The 8,761-nt window shown below is 45.3% G+C and overlaps 1 pseudogene; it reads left to right on the forward strand.

Moving 5' to 3' along the window:
• Positions 1 to 4,704: 4,704 nt before the first annotated feature.
• Positions 4,705 to 4,823, forward strand: LOC112482744 (annotated as a pseudogene).
• The last annotated feature ends 3,938 nt before the right edge of the window (positions 4,824 to 8,761 follow it).

Consider the following 8,761-nt stretch of genomic DNA (forward strand, 5'->3'; position numbering starts at 1 on the left):
TCCTTCCTTCCTTCCTTCCTTCCTTCCTTCCTTCCTTCCTTCCTTCCTTTTTTTTTGATTCTTGGAATTAAATTCACAGGAATTTCCAGGCAGTTTTGCTCACTGATGCATCTCAAGCACCTAACACAATACCTGGTGTACAGTACTTATTTATAAATATTCACTAAGTGGATTAACAGAGTACTATACTCAGATTCCTGCATTTGGAAGTGAAATAGGCCCATCCCTATGTATTCACTTGCTCTCTGGTTTACCTACCTAAGCAGACCTAGCCTCAGCACCTTGTGAGCTTGCTCCATAAGTCACAGCAGTGGTATCCAAATGCAGAGATCCCTAAAATTTCTGAGTAATGGATGAAGGAACTATAACAGTCATTTTTATCATGTTTTTGGTGACTCTTGTTTCACAAAATCTAAACAGAGAGGAGAAAAGATCTAAATTGTTCTAGTTTTCCTCTTTTTAAATTTCCACAGCTGCTATCTAAAGAATCATATTTTTAAAAAGCAACTTTCTAATTCTAAAAGGCTAAGAATTGCCAGGTCTTTGGGGAGGCTCTGATTGTGTGCTTATAAGGCCACTGATTGAAATTGTTCTGTTATCTAGTAGTGATTGCATTATAACCACAATATTCTCTTAGGCACAATAGCCCTTGAGCAGAAACATGCATTCTAGTTCATTATTAGGATCCAAGAAGGAGTGTGACCATGTGCCTAGACCTGTTATTAGCATCAGGAGAAGCAGACTTGCCAAGGACTTATTCCAAAGGCCCCAAGCCTCTGGGGGCCACTTTCTCCAACCCCATCTCCACATTAAAAGGAGTACACACATCTGGACCACCCTCTCTAGTGGGGTGGGTGGGGGGAAGAGAAGGGCCTTAGGATTGGTCAGCAAGCAAACAGGTTAGTTCTGTTCAATTGTTGATGTCTCGTCTCTGTCCTGGAATCATAAATGTTGCCTCCTATCCTATCCCAGTCTACATTCACCACTGTTGCTGAAGGGCCAGTAACCCAAACAATTGCTCTGGGCGACAATTAGATTTGTAGCGTGTGCCTTGTTTTTCAGAATATGGTCTTAACCCTATTCCTTTGATTTACTACAATATTCTGGCCAAGGGCAGTAGAGGCAGGCATATCCAGCCCCACTATAAAGATGAAGAAACTGAAGCTCAGAGAGGTTAAGTGGCTTGTCTAGTTACACAGGCTAGGTTACAGTAGGTACTGAGAACATAAGCAATGAAGTCAGACTGCTTGGGTTCACATCTTGGCACTTCCACTTAATTAATTCTGTACCTTGGGCTTTGGTGACTCAGTTTCCTCATCTGTAAAGTGCAAAGAATAATGCTATCTCCTTCACTGAGTGGTTGGTAGACTAAGAGATAAGGCAACATGGTCAGTAGAGTGCTTAGAACCCTTAAATGCTCAACAAATATTAGACATAATAATTATTTAAAATTATTATTACAGAGAGACATCATTGAGCCTGATTTCTAATCTAGTGCTTTTTCCACCATACAGGGCTGCACCCAGCACCAGCTTCTGGCATTTTTCCTCCATCCAATCCTTTCCCTCTGCCCTAACCATGTTTTTTGCTCAAATAGTGAAGACTTAAACTCTCTTTCTAAACATTATGGCCTTTTTGGCTGCCATTTAAAATTCTGGGCAGACATGAGGGGACATGATATCCCTACATCTTTTTGGCATATGGTTAGGGAGTGTCATCAGATATAGGAAAAGAATAGCCTATCCCTGAAGGCTGCCACCAAAGACTTGAATGATGTTAGTATAGGGAGCACAGCTGGTTCCTCCCAGCATCAATGGCCAACCCAAGATGATGCCCTCAGTTGGGCAACAGAAGCCAAACTGGAAAAGGGTCTTGGGGCTCCTTGCCCTGAGCCATTTCCATTCCCCAGCTGCTTGTATTGCCCTGCACCTGTGATTAGTAGTATGTGGAAGGGGAGGGATGGGTGGTTTGAATGGGGCTTCTGGGTAGATGTCTCTGCAGTGGTCCTCACTGCTGGTTGCCATGGCCTCAGTGTCATTCTATGCTGAGAGCAGAAAGTGGCAGCTCAAAATATCATGAATGAAATCTCCAAGAAAGGGTGTATCTGAGGACAAATCCTTTAGAGGATGTTTTCTGGAATCTTTGTTCTTGCTCAGAAATCCATTTTCTGGAGAAATCATTAGATGTAGCATGCTGTGGGCTGGGTAGAATTAGTTAATTAAGAGTTCCCTGACAAGATAGAATATGAAAATCTCCAATGAGCCAGGCCTGATTCCCTCTCACCACTGGGAAAATACTGGATTCCTATCCAGAACTCTGCTTGCTGGAATACAGACAAGGAGCATACTTCGAGGTCCCTGCCTTGAGGGAATATATAATGGAGTTGTGAAGTAATGACATAGAGACCTCGTGGGATGACAGAATGAGAAAAGTCCCCAAAACAGGTTACATTAAGGCTAAGAATGTCTCTTACAGAGCACTGTCTCCAGATTTTGCAGGCCACTCAGTAAGCTACTATTCCTAAATTTTCAATTTCTATTCCACCTTTTCAAACCTCTTTGGAAAAATAACAGTATTATCATTATGTATTTTGATCTTTCTGGGGGAAAGAAGGCATTAGGTCAATTAGATTATTATTATACGTGGAACTTGGCTTTCGAAGTTTAAATGACATTTTACACAAGAGAATAGCTTGTTATAAATTACATGCAAAAAACCACTGCTTTCTGAATTACCTTTTCTCCTTACAATCTAAACCTTAACCTCTTCAGTACTACTATCATTATCTTGGAAGCTGAAACTCAGAATTCAGGAACCAATATCACAAATACATCATACATCAATATTTGAAGTACAGCTACCTTTTTGCTTTTATCTGCTATAGGTTGTTCTGCCTCATGCCACATTGAAAGATGTGGGCTTTGGCAGTTGAGAGAATAGAGTTCATATTCTGGCCCTGCATCTTTCTACATCTGCTATAGGTTGTTCTGCCTCATGTGATATACTTGAAAGATGTGGGCTTTGGCAGTTGAAAGAATAGAGTTCATATTCTGGCCCTGCATCTTTCTAACTGTGTGAATTGGGGTAAGCTCTGTATCTTCTCTCAGCTTCAGTTCCCTCATCTGTAAGATAGGAATACACAGCTCTATTTTTCAAGGCGGTTTTGAGGAATAAAGCAATGAACCCAGAAAAACATAGTATAGTGTTGGTCTTCCAAGTGGGTGTTTAATTAACAGTAACAATTTAATAGCTAACAATTAGTGAACATTTACTAGGTACCAAACAGTAGGCTTTACATATATCACTATATTTAATCCTCAGTACACCCTACGAGATATGTACAGTCATTTTGCGCAATTTATAGATGCACAGAGAAGTTTTATAACTTGTTTAAGAACACACTGTTAGGTAGTGTTAGAGTTACAATTTGAATCCAGGCCTTATGGGCCTCCAGAGCTCCTAATCGTAATCACAAAAATGGTGACCGTTCTTATGAAGATCATTCAATTGAAATATGAAATGTTTGATTTTTTTTTCTTTTTTTGGTTTAAATGCTGCTCTGACACTTGGATGCACTGACTTTCCCCATCCTTTTCTAAATATAAAAGCTACTACAGGAAGTCTGACATTATTTAGAAAATAAAAACTACTTTTGTAACCTGTTAATGTAAATAGGCTAGTGATATGTGCATTAAAATTTCCAGGAATTCCTTAGTTATAGTGAACTTCATTTTTCATCAATTGAATGCACATAAAATTTGAAGGCACATAAAGGTGTGATTTAGAATGAATATTTTGCCTCAAGCCTTTATGACCAGACTGACAGATTATCACTTACTAGTCTCATGCCAGGTTAAAATGTAGCTTGTCTTAAACAATCATGGAAAATGACGCATTAATTTACCTTTTATTTATTTTTTTGTCAGCAATGGTAAATGATCTGTAAGTTTGACATAAGTTTCTACTACTCCATTTTTCTACTCCATTCATTTTAAATGAGATAAAATTCACATCGTCATTTCCTTATTGAGAAATATTATTTCATTAAGACTGTCACTAAAACACAATGCTGATATAAATAAGCATTTCTGTATATGTTCTCTTTTTGCTAAAATCTCGTCAGCATGTTTTCATTCATTTGCAGAAGCTAAGTGGTAAAAAAAAAAAAAAAATCTCTAACGTAAAAATTATAATGCCATTGTTATTAGCCAGAAAAGATAATAGCAGAGAAAAAGGAAAGTAGTAGAGGTTAAAATCTCCTGGAGGGGTGGGTTGGGGGATGGGGCTGCCCATATTGGCTGCCCTTAGCCCCAGCACACTAGGCATGGAAGGTGGCCTGGAGGTTTCCACCCACACTGCACTTTATTCTGTGAATGCATTTTGCTTCCTCCTATCTTGGGGCTTTTCTATGCCTGCTCTTTCTCCCTGGAATGCCCTATCACTGACCTTCCCCCAACTTTTGTACCTCCTTCAGATAGATCTCTGTCTGCTTAGAGAAGTCTTCCACAACTTCTTAGACTCAGTTGAGTCCTTTGTTCTTTTCCTTCATTGGAATCAAACATTGCCATTGTTCGCAATTGTATATTTGTGTGATTGACCAGAAGCTCCATGGGGACAGGACCTAGGCCTGGTTTTAGGTACCACTGTATGCCCAGGGTTTGCCTTAATACTTGACACATAGTAGATGCTCAAGAAATATCTATTGTCTATGGCCATGCCACCCTGAACAAGATCGATCCCATCTGATCTCAGAAGCTAAGCAGGGTCAGGCCTGGTTAGCACTTGAATGGGAGACCACCTAGGAAGACGGGGTGCTGTAGGCCTAGAAAAAAAAAAAAGAAAAAGAAAAAAAGAAAAGAAAAGAAAAAGAAATATCTATTGACTTAATGAAAGTTCACCCTAAAGGGAATCTGAGCACCTTCTGCTTAGGCCAATGCTGCTGCTGCTACAAAATAAGACTATAGGGGTCTTATTTCCTCCTGTTCAGATTATTTGTGTTGACAAAACATAACTTTATTTGCAACTGGACTGGTGTAAAGCAATGCTTCTTTCAGGCTTCACAACAACTTTCATCAGCATAAACCAGGCTCAGTTTATAGCCTCTGGGATTATCAGATTTGTAGTGAGATGCCGAATATAGGGAACCACTAATCAGTTTTCTCAGCACAAAGGGGCACCTTTAACAAAAGCTTGGCTGCATGGCACAATTGGCAATTAGCCTGATTTTTACTAAGATGCATATATCCTACGTCATTCGAGTATGGGATCTATAGTCTCATGTGTGTGTCCACAACGAAGGGCGATTTTGACACTCTTTTGTTTCCCACTCTAGAGGCAGTATTAAAATGGAAGTGGATGAAAATGACATTACAGTAGGAATACTCTATAATGATGTTCAAAATATTTCTTAATAAATCAAAATGCAAATGTTAACAAATTATTTGTAACATGCCTCATGGCAGATTATGATTCTCAGTCTCCGTGGCAGGAAAACAACCCAAAAATCACTCAGAGAGGGAACTCTGAGGGTCAGCCAGAACCCTCAGGCTGCTTCCCCTGCCCCTTGGCCCCATCTAATCTCCCAACTTCAGGGGCAAGCCTACTAAAGGACTCTTCTGCTTCCTTCCTCTTTTACTTTCTGAGTCTGGAATCAGGACAAAGCAAATCAGAATCTGGCATCAATTTGCAACTCTTTTAATAACCCTGATACACCTTGGAGTGCCCCATTCATTTGGGCATTTCAACGACTCTATTTTAAAGAAAGGCATTTATTTGTTCAGTTTTTGATCAGAATAAGTTCAAATACCTGAAAGTAAAGACCATGGGTATATCTCTGTATTCAACTGCCACATCCCCCCTTCCTCTCCCAAACCCCTCCCCAGCACAGTATCTTACTTTGTAAACACCTTTGGAGGTCTTCTTTTTCTTTATCGTTTTTTAAAAAATCTGTTTCTACCTATTTCTTTTCTCACCTCTTCTTCCCTCCAGGAAGGATACTGTGGGATTGACTTCTCTTATTACAGGGCCTATTATTATGCTGGCTTTGTGCCAACTTGGTGAACCATCCATAACATAAGCCCCAAAATTCTAATTCTTCTTTCACGGTGTGTTTGCGTGTGTGTGTGTGCGCGCGCACGCGCGCATCCATGTCAGTCCCTTGTCTCATGCCCTTTGAAAGCACTGACCTCAGCTTTCCTCTCCTCAGAAATGCCAAAGAAAAGAGATGAAGTTGGTGAAAGCTACCTGTTTCTTCCCTAGTGGGCTGAGCCAAGCTCTCAATCCTCAAAGAACTGTTCCATTTCCAGAACTGGGTTTTCCTGAGCAAAAGATGTAGCGACCAGAGCACTGTATTTGGAATCAGAAGACCTGGTTGCAAGTTTGTACACCATCACAAATCAGCTGTGTAAATTTAGGCAAGTCGCTTTAGTTTTTTGAATTTATAGCTTACTCACAGGGTGGCTGGTTTGAAATGAGTGTGCCTAAACTTTGTTCCATTACAGTCTTTAAAATTTTTTTTTTTTTTTTTTTTTTTTAAAAAAAAAAAAAAAAAAAAAAAAAAGGATAAGTAACAGGAAGTATCTACTGACCCGTTTCCAGCGGAGATTCAGGGAAGGCCACCCAGGACTGGTCCCAGGCACCCTCCTGGGATCCCGCCTCCCTGTGGCTGTTGGTTGCCCCTGACCCCAACCCACCCCGGCACGCGGCGAACTTGACGTGGCGTAGCTCTCAGGAGAGGTGTGAGTTGCTGGAAAGCTCCAAATAATTCCAGAGGGTCAGTCATTCCCATTTACTCTGACTTCTTTTCAGACGAACCAGGTATGCCCGCCTGTCCTCGGTGGGTCTTCCAAACCCACCTGACTCCCACTCAGCCTCCTCCTTCAGGAAGGGTAGCAGCCGAAGACCGCGAGGCTCCCCCGAGCTGGGACCGCCCTTTGTCCTGCCCTGTGAGCCTTGCTCTCCTAGGCTCTTGGGGCGTCCAGTAGCTCCCCCTCGGGGAGGCGCGCGGTGGCCGCCAACAGAATTGGTGGCAGCGCCTGCCACGGGGCGGCCCCGGCCACTTGCCTGCCTGCCCGCCCACGTGCATGAAGAGGAGCGAAGCGCTAGTAGTCGCCGCGCCCGCGCTTGCCTCCGGTGGGTGCCTCACCTCGGAGGCTGGTGGGGGCCGTAACCCGAGCCCCGCTGCCACTATCTATATTTGCATAACTCGGTCATTCCATCCCCCACCCCCACCCCGTTCTTTCTTCGGACTCAGGGCTGGAGATGCGAGTCGGGCTCCCCTCCGAAGCGTCGTCTTGCCGGTGGTCAGCGCAGGGGCCGCGGGACCGGCCGGAGCGCAGGCGGAACGGGCTGGCGCACGTGGTAAGAGCGAGGTTTTCTCTCCATCATTTTTGTTTTTTTAGAAACAGAACTTTGCAGGTATTTGCCAAGGGTGGGATACCTATAAAGGTGCTAACCTTGCTGCGATTTCCTTGTTTTCCTTTTATTTTTATCTCCAATTGGAAAAGAGCGCGCAGCGCGAGAAACTTTCCCAAAATTTCTTTGGGCATCTTAAGTCAGAAATATGGCTGGCCGCCGGAGAACAGATTTCACGGCGGGCAGGGGGAGAAGCGGCGCTCGCGTGGAGGATCAAAAACTGTTCCGGGCCTCCTCCGGTCCCTGACATCCGCGCGCGGGGCCGGGCGGGAGCGGGCTCGCTGCGGCTGCAGCCGCGGCAGGTGAGCGTCAGGAGAGCCGCCTGCAGCGCCGCGCTTCCTCCACGGCGTGGCGCCGTGGCTCTCACCCGCCTTGGCCCCCACGAGGCTGGTGCGGTCCGGGTCCCGGCCCCGGGGCGGGAAAGGGTCAGGCCTGGCCTGGAGGTTCCCCCCGTGCCCCATCCCAGGCCTTGACGGTACTGGGGCGGAAAGGGGCCAAGAAGGTGCCGGCGCGCCAGGCTTGAACATCTGGGACAAGCTTCCTGCGGGGCCCGGGTCAGGCTCCGAGCACTCCGGGTGAGGGCCAGGGCGCGGCCGCAGGTAGGATCGGTGCTTGCAGCGATCCAGAAACCCTCCTGTATCTGGACCTCTGAAAAGTTTTCAAAAATTGCTTTGGGAACTAAGCAGAAAGGTTTACATCAGGATCACTTTTTTTTTTTTTTTTTTACTCGCAAGGGAAAACGCGTGTGGGGTGATGGTGGCTCAAAACTGGCTTAAGTGACGCTGTATGCGGTCACTCAGGACCTTTCTGAGCTCAACAAGGTGACCTGGCGAGGGAAAGGAAGAATATTTCTTCTAATGTGTGGGTTCTGGAGTAGGGCTCGGGTGCGGACAGGGCACACCCCCGGAGTGTAGGCTCCCTGGGGTCGGGAGCTGTCCTGGCGGCGGGTCGGTACAGGCGGTAAGGTGAGGATGGGTGGCTTCGAAGAGCACTCTGTCCAGCAAGTCCAAGCTCTCGCTCTGCGGGCTGGGCACTCTGTTGGTGAAGAAGGCGCATGGGCTCGCTGTCAACAAAGAGGTGAATAGCGTAAGGTGTGCAAGTGGGTGTGTGAAGAAGGCAGCGGGGGCGGGAGTGTGTGAAGCGGAAGTGGAGCGTGTGTGAGTGGGGGGTGTGTGTGTGTGTGGCGGGGCAGGGTGAGTGTCCAAGCTTCCATCTGGACGCCCCCACACAGCGGACCGCCCAGACGCGCCGGGAAGGGTGCCCGCTTCGCGCAGCAGCTGAAGCGGGGCGGGGGTGCGCGCGGGCAGAGGAAGGGGGTTGTCTCCGGCTGAGGATTTCTCTCCAAGCT

This window comes from Pteropus alecto, unplaced genomic scaffold (genome assembly GCF_000325575.1).
Source record: "Pteropus alecto unplaced genomic scaffold, ASM32557v1 scaffold155, whole genome shotgun sequence".
NCBI classification, from domain to species: Eukaryota; Metazoa; Chordata; class Mammalia; order Chiroptera; family Pteropodidae; genus Pteropus; species Pteropus alecto.